The sequence below is a fragment of the Stenella coeruleoalba genome, assembly GCF_951394435.1.
Source record: "Stenella coeruleoalba genome assembly, chromosome: 4".
Lineage (NCBI taxonomy): Eukaryota > Metazoa > Chordata > Mammalia > Artiodactyla > Delphinidae > Stenella > Stenella coeruleoalba.
The window spans coordinates 144,511,472-144,525,967 of NC_137149.1; the positions used below are offsets into that span (position 1 = coordinate 144,511,472).

The 14,496-nt window shown below is 37.8% G+C and overlaps 1 long non-coding RNA gene across 1 annotated transcript in view; it reads right to left on the reverse strand.

The window, feature by feature from the left end:
• Positions 1–549: 549 nt before the first annotated feature.
• The window catches only part of LOC307185754, a 36,759-nt gene continuing 22,812 nt past the window's right edge, over positions 550–14,496 (reverse strand). The window contains exon 3 of the long non-coding RNA XR_013828162.1: positions 550–2,232. This is a non-coding gene — a long non-coding RNA (uncharacterized lncRNA). The remainder of the gene's footprint in view (positions 2,233–14,496) is intronic.

Genomic DNA, 14,496 nt, shown 5'->3' on the forward strand with positions numbered 1-14,496 from the left:
AATACATTAGACTGAGTTGCTCTGAAGATAAACTAATATGATCTAATGGAATGAATATGGCATCAGAAGGCAGAAACCCCTCCTTCCTAGATTCGCCTATGCTAACTATGTTCATTCACACAAGTCTCTTAACCTCTGTACATTTTCATTTCTTAAAGTGTAAATTGAATGTATTGGCTGAATCTCTAACATCATTTTCAGCATCACTACTCAGTGATTCAGACTGACATGCCTCATGCTTGACCTTTTTAGCAGAGTTTTCGTAATTTGTATGAGGAGTGGTGAGCGTTCCTAGGCAAAGAAGGTCAATGTGTTCATCGATAATAAGGCTTTTGCTCAAGAACTAAGGGCTAACTAGGAAATCTGGCCTTGAGCACTTGAACATTTCCCAAAGCTACCAGATCTCTCTCATACTGACTTGAAAACAAACAGGAATATAATTTATAAAGCTTTTATCTATGTAGAATTCATGCCATGAACTTGGGGTCTATAGAATTACCTTGAATACAAAAAGGTTTACATCACTAGGCCAATTCGGAACCTGTGATTTATTGGGAGGATTTCAAAGCTTTTACACATACAATTAACCCATGTCATTAAAGAATAATTTCCTTCCAACATATTGTATAAAAAAACTTTGACTGCCAGGAACCAGTTATCATAACAATGTGATTTCAAATGAATTAAATAAGCAATAGTAGCTCTAGCATTATAAGGATGTTGTTTACAAATGACTGAATTGCCTTTGAACTGTTTCCACAAAGAGCTACACTAACGCATAAAACAAGGACCTTTCCATTATCAAAATTATGCTGTTTTCTCCAGTTGCTTTTGTAAAAGAGATAGGTGATTTTTTGATACTTGTAGGTAGATAAGAAACAGTATCATTTAATGCAAAATAATCTATAAATACAAATAATGTTAAATTTTAGCAACCAGTATGGATTTATCTCATGTATATCAAGGCGATGAGGGCAAGGAATATGTCATTCCAGGGGGTGTCTGCAGACTTATATTTATTATATAGTCTTAGGTAATGGTCAATGTATTGGTTAATGTGTTCTGAAGAGAGGCAAGGGCAGTTCAGGTCATGGTCTTCAATAAGTTATTGCAATTCTGTGTGGAATGTATAAAGCATCAAAACACTGTGGAATTTTCCCAGCTGAAAAAAATTGCTATGATTATATTCAAATGGCTATCAAGGCTTTTAAAATTACTTTCTGTAAAAAAAAAATAAATTGCCTTTGAGTAAAGAATGCCATTTGTGTCAGTAGTAGGCCTGACATATATTCAGTTTGAGATTTGAAAAGCAATGATTATTCCCAAATAACAGAAAATAGGTCTTCCCTGGTGGCACAGTGGTTAAGAATCCACCTGCCAATGAAGGGGACACAGGTTTGAGCCCTGGTCCAGGAATATCCCACATGCTGCGGAGCAACTAAGCCTGTGCGCCACGACTACTGAGCCTGCGCTCTAGAGCCTGCGAGCCACAGCTACTGAGCCCACGCGCCACTACTACTGAAGCCTGTGCACCTAGAGCCCATGCTCCACAACAAGAGAAGCCACCGTAATGAGAAGCCCGCGCACCACAACAAAGAGTAGCCCCCGCTCGCCGCAACTAGAGAAAGCCTGCACACAGCAACGAAGACCCAACACAGCCATAAATAAATGAATGAATTTAAAAACAAAACAAAACATGTCTACTTTTTAATTTTTGGTGTAAGGCCAACGTAAATGTGCCAAAACCTTAAAAATATTTTAATACTGGAATGTTTCCAGGAAAACAAAGCACTTGTTCTTAGTGATAGTCTGTTTGACCAAGACCATGTTCCTATATGAAACAGGGAAAGCACTTCCCCTAAGTCATAGGAACATGGGAACAAGTGGCCAACATGACCCTCAGGAGTTCCTGACTGGTGCCATGATTCATTAGTGTCCCACTGCTGCTGTAACAAATTCTCACAAACATGGTGGCTTGAAACAACACCAATTCTATTCTTACAGTTGTAGACGTCAGAAGTCCAAAATGAGTCTCGCTGAGCCAAAGTCAAGTTGTCATCAGGCTTCATTCCTTCGAAGGCTGGAGAGAATTGGTTTTCTTCGCCTTTTCCAACTCCCAGGAGCTGCCTGCATTCTTTGGCTCAGGGCTCTTTCCTCTGTCTTCAAAGTGCATAACTGCAACCTCTGGTGACAGCTTCTCACCTCCTTTCTCTGACTTTCACTCCTGCTTTCCTGTTATAAGGACACTGCGATTACACTGAGCTCACTTAGATACATACTCCAGCATAATCTCCCCATCTCAGTACCCTTACCTCTATCACATTGCAAAGTCCCTTCTACATGTGACGTAACACACGCACAGATTCTGGGGATTAGGACATGAGATGTTTGAGGGGACATTTTTCTGTTTTTGACACAGACTCCTTTGTATTTTGTTGAAGTCTATGGTTTCCTTCTCAGAATAATGTTTTTAAGTGCATAAAGTAAAATTCATAAGTGTACAATGGAAAAAAATTGTACTAAAGTGCAATAATCAAAATGTTTTAAAAAATGTGTGCTATAGTAATAAGTGTACTTTTAAAATTATTGCTTAAATTAGGCTTCCCTGGTGGCGCAGTGGTTGAGAGTCCGCCTGCCAATGCAGGGGACGCGGGTTCGTGCCCCGGTCCGGGAGGATCCCGCATGCCGCGGAGCGACTGGGCCCGTGAGCCATGGCCACTGAGCCTGCGCGTCCGGAGCCTGTGCTCTGCAACGGGAGAGGCCAAAACAGTGAGAGGCCTGCGTACCACCAAAAAAAAAAAAAAATTATTGCTTAAATAATAATTGCAACCACTCATCATAACTATAATAATTTCAAAGTAGTAACAGACATATTTGCAACCACTATTATGTGATATGAAAATACCTGATTTCTATTGTACTGCTAATGGTGTGGTGGTGTTTTTTTTCCTGTACACTAATAATTGGAGGAAATGCAAACTTTAATTAGAGGTTAAGGCAAAAAATTGTAATTTTTATTTCTATGCATGATCTTGTACTGCAGGTTAAGAACCTCCACTGTACACACATGGCAGAAAGAAAAGATTTATGACTTGTCAGTGTGTGTGCATGTGTGTGTTTCTCCCACTGTCAAATATGAGTGAAGAAACTTACTATCGTTCAATGTTTTTTCAACTGCCTTCGCTTTTTCTTATCATTTACCTACTAATGGAAAAATAAATAAACTAATTATGGACAATTCTTTATCAGAAACTATATTATGAGATTCTCATTGTGCTCAACATTAGACACCGAGATATTCATAAACACATGACAGATACTTCTGTATGTATTCAAGGTTCAACATATCATCCTGATTAATTTTAATATTTATGAAGCAATGGGATCTCTGTGTTGTCTAGGAGCTTGCATTCAATTTAGCATAATGAGATGTACATATTCTGCTACGTGAAAACCATCTAAATGCACATTGTGATTTAATCATTTATGGCTTTTATTAGATAAAATTTTCTTTACATTTTTATATAATAACCAAGCTTATGTCCTCATAATTCAAAACAAAAGAGTTATACACTATAAAGCTTATGGGAGGCTGAAAATTTACCTTCAATGACATTTTTATTCTCAAAGGATTGGCCCAATAAGACAGAGTCTTTCATTTTTTTTACTTGATTTTATTTCTTAATAGCCCATTTTCAGTAAGTCCTAATATACACATATAATATAATCAATTACACAGTTACACACATACACTAAACATATATGTTTGACTAACTAGAGAAAGACTGAAATGTGTCTTTAGAAATTTTATTTTATTGAAGTCTAGTTGATTTACAGTGTTGTAAAGTGATTTGCACTTTTACTGTAAAGTGATTTACAGTGTTGTAAAGTGTGCTTCTGCTGTACAGCAAAGTGATTCAGTTATACATATATATTTATATTCATTTTCATAGTCCTTTCCATTTTGGTTTGTTTTAATACTTCCAGCACCTGGTATCTCAGAAATTTAGGCCAAAATACCAAGCCTTACCTTAATAGGGAGACATTTGAGAGTTGGGTTTGTAGTGCTTTTAAACGTTCTTTATAGCTTCACTTTAAAATAATCAGTGTGTTCCACTTAGTTGTGGAGCCTGCTTACCATTTCTAATCACAAATTCTGCTCATGTTTTGATTATCCAATGAGCACATCTTTCTGGTTAGTGGGAAACTGTAGGCCAAGTGCAACTGTTTAACCAAGAAAGCAGATTCACAGGCAGAAAGGGTCACATGGGGATAGATTCTGCGTGTCCAAGCCCCCAGACACTAGTATAGCTTTACTACATCTGTGGACCTGGTGAATGACTTGAGAAAAAGAAAGGTTCTGCAGTAGTCACAATAAGAAACTGCAGCCCTGAAACATTTCATACTAACGTGTAAGTCTTCACTGACATGGTCCCCACTTCATTCCTCCAATAATCAGGGAGTCAGCACTCTTTCATTTTTCATAGTTTCAAATTCTATAATTTTGGGTGTACCTGAGTTTTGTGTGTGTGTGTGTGTGTGTGTGTGTGTGTGTGTGTGTGTGTGTGTGTGTACAATTTACATAAAACAGAAAGCTGCCATGGTGGGCAAGCTTGAAAACATTTGAAAAATTCTAACAAGATCAACTATATTAACGTTTTATTTTTTCTTGTTTGACGCATTTTCTATACATGTTTATTTTTATTTCGTTATTTTTGAGGACAGTCACAGCCTTAATTAAATTATTGTAGCATAGCTGAAGCATTCAAGATCTCAACTTCTGGGAAGATGTCCTTATAGGACATGACATAATATGTCCCTTTGATCAGGGAATGAGATAAATCTGAGTCCCTACTCTGGGAGTCATAGTGACATTTGCTAAGTGGAATGTTAGGGTGAGAATCAAGGAAGTGAGCACAACTTGAGAAATGTCTTCTTTTATTTGCCACTAAGTATCATTAAAGTTTTTGAAAATGATCTGCCAAAGATATCCTCAAGTGTGACTGCATATAATAAAGTAAAAAAATTGAGTAATATGATTTGAAGAGTCAAAAAGTTACAGACCTAAAGATATTACAAGCCTGGTGCTTCCCTGGTGGCGCAGTGGTTGGGAGTCCGCCTGCCCATGCAGGGGACACAGCTTCGTGCTCCGATCCGGGAAGATCCCACATGCCGCGGAGCGGCTGGGCCCGTGAGCCATGGACGCTGAGCCTGCGCGGCCGGAGCCTGTGCTCCGCAACGGGAGAGGCCACAGCGGTGAGAGGCCCGCGTACCGCAAAAAAAAAAAAAAAAAAAAAAAAAAAAAATTACAAGCCTGACAGTATATTTATTATTACTTGTTGCATTTAGTGTTCATTTACCAAATATTTATTATGCTGGGCACGGGTAAGACAAAGATGTATGCTCCACAATTCTGCTCCGAATTCACAGTTTGGCAGAGAAGGCTGCAAAAGAACCAACCAAAACCACAATACCTTCCATGAAGTGGCAAAATAGATACACACACAAAGTGCTCGGGGATCAGAGAATGAAGCACAGTTTTAATTTTAAAATATTTACAAAACCTTTCAAGAGAGAATTGTATTTCATTGAAGCACATAGCAAGATTGGAATTCTGACCCTGTCACTGACTGAGCTTGTGAAAGATGTTTGATTTTTCTGAACCTCAGATGTAACAGAATAATAATAATAGCTAATAGCACTTACTATGTACCAGGCATTGTTCTAAACCCTTTCTATGTATTATCTCACTTAATCCTTACAACAACCCTATGAGCTAAGTACTAGTAACATTGTTCCCATTTCACAGATGAGAAAAATGAGGCACCGAGAATGAAGTAACCCGCCAAGCTCATAGCTAATGCGTAGCAGAGCAGGGATTCAACTCTAGTCCATCTGGCTCTAGAGGCAAAGCTCGTAACTAGAACACGCTATAGCTTCTAGAGATTGTGATGATGATGTATCTATCTTAATTCAACACTTGGATTTCACAAGTCAAGTAAATAGGACTCTTTTTCCACTTTAAAAGACCACGTAATACCTTGCAATGATGTTAACGGTCAGCTTTCGTTAGGAGCCTATTTATACATTTCCTTCCAGTCTCTCCCCACCTCTTTTTACTGCCTTTCTCTCTCTCACACAGACAACCAGAGGAGTGCCCATTTGCAGGTAGGTCTCTCTAACAACATTTCTACTTGCAAATCATCATAAAAGAGTGGCCTAGGAGTGAGGAAGTTTCTCCTGAGAGGCCCTAAAGTGAGAAAGGCTTTGCAGGAAGACAGACCCAAGGCAGTGCAAAGAAAATTCTAGAACGCTGAGGTGGCTCAAGTTCCTGCCTCTTGCATCAGACACATGCTCTCTGGCCCCTGACGACACAAGAGGTTTCATGCAAGTAGAGATGATCATACTAAGTGAACTAAAAGAGAAAGACAAATATCATGATGTCATTTATAGGTTGAATCCAAAACATGGCACAAAGGAACTTACCCATGAAACAGAAACAGTCTCACTGATATAGAGAACAGACCTGTGGTTGCCAAGAGGGAGAGGCTGGGGAAGGATGGAGTGGGAGGCTGAGGTTAGCAGATGGAAACTATTACATACAGAATAGATAAACAGAGCAAGGTTCTACTGTATAGCACAGGGAACTATATTCAATATCCTATGATAAACCATAACGGAAAAGGATATTAAAAACGTATATACATATATATGTACAACTGAATCACTTGCTGTACAGCAGAAATTAACACAACACTGTAAAACAACTGTACTTTGGAAATTTTTTTTAAAAAAAAACAGGTTTCAAAGCAACTACTACAGGTTTACTGCACATGGGATATCTCCACTTCTGTTTCAGTTTATGTGACATTTTCCCCAGAGCCATGCCTATAAAACCACAGATTTGGGGTTTATTTCCTACATGTTATACTTAACCAGGCTCATCCTGTTAAAAACATTCTACACATAAATATCCCCTCCTGGCAAATATTTTTAGTGTATTTACTCAGAGGTTCCATTAACATGCTGACAAGCAGATTACACTGGATCACCTGCCTTTTTTACATTTCCCTCGAGTTGTTCCCAGTTAATTATGGGGGGAAGAAAGGATTACAGACCAATGCTCTAACTTCTACCTTGTAACACAGAAATCTTCCAGTGTTCCTGCGAGGATTGATGAGATCGTGCATATAATGTGCTGGCATAGTAAATACACTCTATTTAGTCAGTGCTTCCCAGAGAAGCAGAACCAATAGAATACGTATATGGGGAGGGAGAAAGAAAAATACAGAGAGAGAAAGAGAGAGAGAGAGAGAGTTTGCATGAGGAATTAGCTCCACAATCGTGAAGGCTGAGAAGCCCCACGATGTGTGCTTGCAAGCTGGAGGCCCAGGAGAGCTGGTGGTGTCGTCAGTCCAGATGCAAAGGCCTGAGAACCAGGGGAGCCAGTGGTGCCAGTCTTACTCCAGGGGCAGGAGGAAACCCATGTCCCAGCTCAACAGCAGCAGAAGACCTGAATTTGCCCTTCCTCCATCTTTTGTTCTGTTCCATCCAGTGGATCGGATTATGGACACCAACATAGGACAAGGCATCTGCTTTAAAGAGTCCACCAGTTGAAATACTAACCTCCTCAGGAAACACCCTAACAGACACACCCAGAAATAATGTTTAGCCAAATATCTGGGCACCCAGTGAGCTTGCCACATAAATGTAACTATCACAAGCCCATCCCTTTCAGTTTAGCACCCTTAATCCTTAGAAACACAAGTTTCTCTCCCTATCAGACTTTCAACTTATCTAGTTTAGTGAAGAATTACTTAAGAAAAAACAATTTAAAAGACATAAAATGAGCATATAATAAACATAAATTTCCCTCCTATCTCTTCCTTGCCCAACCAATAAGTTCTCTTCGTTAGAGGCAAGAGCCACTGTTACCAGTTTCACATTGTTTACATGGTTTGGGGGCTACTTCAAATGTTTTTAAGTGTTTGGCTTTTCAAGGTGGAAGGTAGGGATAAATTAGGAGTTTGGGATTAACATATACACACCACTATATACAAAATAGATAATCAACAAGGACCTACTGTATAGCACAGGGAACTCTACCAATATTTTGGAATAACCTGTAAGGAAACAGAATCTGAAAAATATATATATATATATGTATAACTGAATCACTTTACTGTACACCTGAAACTAACACAACATTGTAAAACAACTATACTTCAAAAAATTAGTGTTTGAAAAAAAAAATTAGTTTGAAAAAAAATTAGTGTTTGAAACGTTGCTGAGGGATAAATCAGGAGCTTGGGATGAACATATACACACTACTCTATATAAGATAGACAACAAACAAGGACCTACTGCAGCACAGGGAACTCTGCTCAACACTCTGTAATGACCTATATGAGAAAAGAATCTAAAAAAGAATGAATATATGTATATGTATAGCTGAATCACTTTGCTGTCCATCTGAAATTAGCACAACATTGTAAATCAACTCTACTCCAATAACATTTTTTAAAAATTGGTGTTTAGTCTTTTTTAAGAATTCACCAGGGAACAGGAGATTCAAACGGTAGGTGCATTCTTTTACTCTCAGGAGTTGTGATGGTGAAGTAAAATGAGCATAGTTAGGAAAACTGACTCTGAATCTTACCTAATTTAGCTCTGGTCAACCTTGGTCTGTTTATTCAATTTCTCTGATTTAAGCTACAATACAAAAGTTTAACCAGATGATTATCTGTATGGCCCCTCTTAGCATTTTATGATCATAACTCAGCAACAGTTTTAGTAATGGTGTCCGGGTTCTACTCCAGCAGGAAATTTACTTTAAGCAATTCTGATTAGTCAGAGTATTTTCTCTTTACCCAGTTACTGAGGTTTCTACCAAGAGGTTTTCACACTGGGGAAATCACAAAATCCTTGGAAAATGGTGCCAGGTCTAATGAAATATCACTTCCTCTTCTTTAAAGGAGAGCGCTACCTTAAATTGAGATGTTCTGTTAAGCCCTGCACTTTTGATGGAAATTAGGGTATTCTAAATTGTGAGGGTAAGACTTGGATAACTTAAGGCTGTTCAACTAATCTTTATAACTGTCGGAGCAATTCCTGTCTGCACCAACCAAGCAATCTATTACAAAACCCTTAACCTGATTCAGAGGGAAAAAGGAAAGCTTGATTTAACATAGAAACTCTGGGAATGCTTCATTCCACACACAGTAACACACTCAGAAGGAAATTCTCTTTAATGCTCTGGAGCTAATAAAATTAAATTTTTGCCAGGGGCTTACTAAGAATGTTTCTCAGTCTCCTATGGCATGTAATCAAAGAAGAAGATATGTGACTTCCAGGTAAGATGGCAAAGTAGTGCAGGCACGTTTGTTTAACTCTCTTACCTGAATTTAAATGGAAATAAAAATCCTATGGACAAATAAATAAAATAAAACAAAACCAAAAAAAAAAAGAAAAGAAAAGAAAAAGAGAACTGGAGAAGAAACATTTTCTATACTGAAATTTAAGGAAGAACTACAATTTCATACGAACATGTTAAATAATGTCTGCCTCATACAGAATAATTAAGACCAAATTGAAAAACAACTTTGAGATACAATACGTATCTCTAATTCTGAGTCTAGAGCAATAAGCCAGGAATGAAGAAGTTCAGAAAGACCCTGCTGAGAGCCCTACTTGAAGGCATCTGGGTTGTGGGTGTGAGTGTGACTGGGCCATGGAGAACCTCTGCTTGGCATCTGTTTCTTCAGTGTAGAAGGGGCTATTCAGGTCGTGCAGAAGGAGAGCACTTAGCATCTCACCATTGAGTGGTCTGCCTGTCCTGCTGGAGTATGTGCCCACCACGTTTGGGAAATACTCCTTACTCGACCCACCGGCAATGCCTGGCAAATCCGGCTCTAACCCCCCTTTCCAGCCTGGTCTACATGATGTCCATGGCTTTTCTAAATCAGCTGGACAATTCCTCATCCATCTGTGTGTTAACTTCACCTTTCTCACGTTGACCCTGCTGCTTGCTATGAACTTCTTGCTATGGTTCTTCCAGTAAAATGTACCTGTACGCAATCCTACCCAACCTTCAAGCTCTACTCATAAGCAACTCTCTTCATCATCCTTTCTTGACCCGCTGACTTTTTTAGAACCCTCAAATACTTTTTCCTCCTAAGAATTCCTTCACGAATCTTTGTTCCTTTATGACATCTCACGTTTTCCCTCATGACACAGTTGTTTCTGTTTATGACATAAGTTCCCTAAGGTAGAAATCATGCTGGTTTTACCTTTATTTATTTCTAATACAGATCTTTCCATAAAGTAATCATTCTGTGAATGCTGGTCAATCTATATTTTGTTTTGTTGTGTTTTATTTAATGTGAGAATCAGATGAACATGAAAGCCTTTATCTCCTGAAAGTTATTTTTCTCAGAACAGTGCAAATCTCAGCTGAGCAAAGCATATCTTTCAAGGTCTTCAAATTCGTCATTGTGAAGCAAATGAGTTCCTCAGTTCCCTTACATCCTTAACCTTGAAAGTCTGTTTACAGCTCAGGTAGCATGAAAGTTCTCTCTCAGATATTCAATTATCTGCCATAAACTGTCTCAGCTTTTCTAAGTATATTCCTTATATATCATTACATCATTTCCACAAGATTACAGGCAGAATTATTTTGTAATTTTTCTTGATCGAGTCCTTATTTTTTAGAGAGAGTTATTTTTCCTTTCATCTCCTTTCTCATGTACTATGGTACACACACAAGAGTGTCGGTAACATATACGTAGCTCAAAAGCAGGGTGACTAGAGGAACAGCCATGCCAACATGAACCCGTCACAGCACTCTGGGCCCTCCTCCCTGACCCGATCCCTCTACCTGGCTCACACTGGCTGGATTTTGTGTTTATCTTTCCCCTGCTTTTTTTCCTTAAACTCTTTATCTGGAAATTTAAATTACATAAAAGGTGCAAGGTTAGTACACCCAAATACTATATATACTTACACTTTTGTATATATTTACATACACACACATATATTGTAGAGGGAGAAAGAGAATTAATATATATATTTATTCTTTTTGCAGAATCTCTTGAGAGTAAGTTGCAGATATCATTGTCTTCCTTTACCTCTACATATTTCAGTGTGATTTCCTAAGAATAAGGTATTTTTCTTACATAACCCCAGGACAGTTTCCAACTTCAGTAAATGGAACATTGAAGTAATGCTCTTATCTAATTTACTGTTCAAATGCTCAAATCCTTATTTTGGTTTGTGACTCTTTATATACGTTATTAATAATGTATAATATAATCATAGTATATTAAATAAGAGATAATAAAAGTTTTAACTATTTTTAATGTAATTTCCTACTAGCTCAGTGATTTCTAAGTTGCTCCATGTATACTTGGAATTTTGCATATTGGAAAATAAATGTGATTTAATGGAAGGAACACAGGTCTGAGAGTTCAGAGAACCAGGGACAATCACTCAGCTTTAAGAATTTCTTGAGAGTCATTTTGTAACTGAAAGTGGGGTCCGGCTGCTCACCACTCAAAAGGCAATAAAGAGGCAAGGTTGGTGGAAAGGAAAGTTTGCTTTGTTTTGGATGCCGGCAACTGTGGGGGAGGGTGGACTCCTGTTCAAAGGCCGACTCCCCTCCTCCTGCCCACAGCCAGTTGCAAGAGACGGATGGAGGGGGCTACATGCAGAAACAGCACAGTCAGCTCTGACAGTCATCTTGAAATTGATCATTGGTTGTCTGATCAGTGTCATCTTGATTTTTCTAAGTACAGTTAATCTTCAGTTCCAGGGTCAGTTTCCCATTTGCTTGAGGCCAGTTCTCAGAATTGTGGCAGCTTATGTCATGGCTACAGTCTGCTCATCATGTTGTTAACTTCTTCCACCTAGCAGGGGTTTCAGTATCTACATGACAGCTCACAGGACATGGCTCAGAATATTATCTATAGCCCTTGAGGAGGAACTAAAAGCCCTTGACTATGCTTAATGACTAAACCATTATTATTTAGTCTTGTTGGACTGTTTTTCTTTGTTTCTGTATTTTCTCACTTCTCTGATTAAACTTATTGTTTGGCTAAAGTTTTTTTTATAGGCAAAAGGCAGGCAGAAGATGTGGAGGGGAAGGACCATAGGGTCCTTCTCCGTTTCAATTTGCCTTCTTGATTTTTCAAGTCTGCTTTGTGAAATGAGGCTTATGATTTAAAGTTTTTGGTCCTTGGCCTCCTTTTAAGAACTGTTTTTGTGGACCAAAATCTTCTGAGATTTATACTGGCATCATATATACAACAATCCTCTGACTTAAGAATTCCTTTCCACATGTGACGAATGAAGAAACAGAAGGTCAGAGAGGTCTGTCTGCATTCCAAAAGTCACACAGCCAAGAAATGTCAGAGCAAGCATCTGAACTCAGATCTGATTCCAGATTGTTGTTTTTAACTGCTTATCAGATCTACAACAGACATGTCCTATTAACACTGAAGCTCCACCATCTGGTTCCTCCATGATGTTAATTCTGACCCTGATCTTCTCCACTCATCCCCTTTCTGCTACATTTAATCTTATCATCTTTCCTACACCTACAGTGCTCCTTCCTGCCACAGTGGTTTCACTCAGGGTTTTCCTCCCCCGCTGTATCCACAGCCATATCTCACCTATCTTCATGGCCATTTCTCCCCACCTCTTTCTCTGGCTACCCCGTGATATGTGCTTTCCTGAATTCCTTTCACATCTACTATCTTTATCATCATTTTGGTTCTTTATTGTATTTTCTCCTTAGAGTGTAAGATGTCTCCATTCAGAAAAAAGTCTCCATTATCTCCTAGTGCATCTGCAAGTAATTCATGGCAGGAATTATACCATATATGTCTTTTCAGTCACACTCCATCATTATTTGATGCTGGATATGAAATGAAAGCTTAGTTCCTACTGACTAAATTCCTTTTTACAGTTGATCTGCAAGTTATTTGAAAAGTTAGAAACATGACACAAGCATATGTTAATATAACTTCCAAATTTTGGTCTTCATTTCTCTTTATCCAGTATTATTTTCTGCAATACTTTGTTCTCTTTCAGTTATATTTCCAAAACCATGGTCTTTATTGGTGACTGTTGGTCTACAATAAGAGTCTGCATGTCTATAGGCTTTCAGGTAAGTTTCTCTCAACAATAATGACTGATGCTGCCCATTAAATACCCATAATATGCTAGATGTTATTAAAATTTAATCTCATCAAATCTCAAATAAATTGGAATTACTTCATTCTATGTATATCCTCTCAAATCCCTGAACAACTTATCAATACAGCCACTATTTGTATGGAAGCCAAGTATTAAGGCTATGAGGGATTTGTCAAAGACTACCCCAGTAAGGACAGAAGTTACTATTGGAAACTAGTGGGGTGTGATTTCAAAGTCTCTAATATTTCCTCCATGCCACTCTTTCTTCATGTTTATTTTATGCAATTTAAAACTATATTAAATAATCATATATTAATATATTATATATATTTAATATATACAAATATATATTAAACATAATCAATAGGTCCTTTTTTTCCTGATATAGTGTAGAGGAAGACAGCAGTTGAGGTTAAATATTTTGGTTCTTTTGCTGTACCTTCTATATTATGTCTATTAAACTTTATGATGATGTTTTAAAATTGGTGGGAAAATGAGCTAGATAGGAAAGAATGTAATACAGGCACTTTGAAAGAAAATCATGTCCATCTTTCACTGAAATAATACTAGTCTGCTGAAATTATTTTCATCTTAAAGTAATTCTTTCATCTAACACAACATAAAAAGCTTGTCTTTTTCTTAGATGCTAATGTGAAAATTTCTAAAATATTGGATAATAGAATGGTTACTTCATACTACACATAGATATTTATGAATCTAGATTATTTTGTATTTTGTTAACATCAAAAGTGTTGGTTAAAAACACAGATGGAAGCTGTAGTAAATGGATAAAAGAAAATATGTACTCTCCGTAGAAAACACCAGAGCCATAAAACTACACACAGATTTAATTATTTTTAGGAAACTTCCCAGAAATATTAACTCTTCCTGGACCATGCTTGTGAGATAGTTCATTGATTAAATCAACAAGCCAGGGGGACACAAATCCTGGAAACTGAAGATAAAGTATCATCTTAGAAACTCTAGCCTGTTCTTGAGAGAGTGTTATAATGACAGAAATGTTAGTAACTGATAAGGAAGATCAAAAAGGCAGTGGGGAGAGTGCAGGTCGGTGTGTGACAATGGAAAGAGGCTCTGATCCTAGACAGTTGGCCCTGGTTGTGCAGATATAACCAAAATACAGAAAATTTCTAAATTCCATAAAGTCAATTTATGAGAGAACCAAAGCTTAGCAGATGTGCCTTAGGAGCCTCTATGGGTTATAATAATAAGCTCAATAAACAGCATTTTTCTCTAACATTTAGTTTCCAGAACTATCAGGGAAGGACTGACCTCTAGATA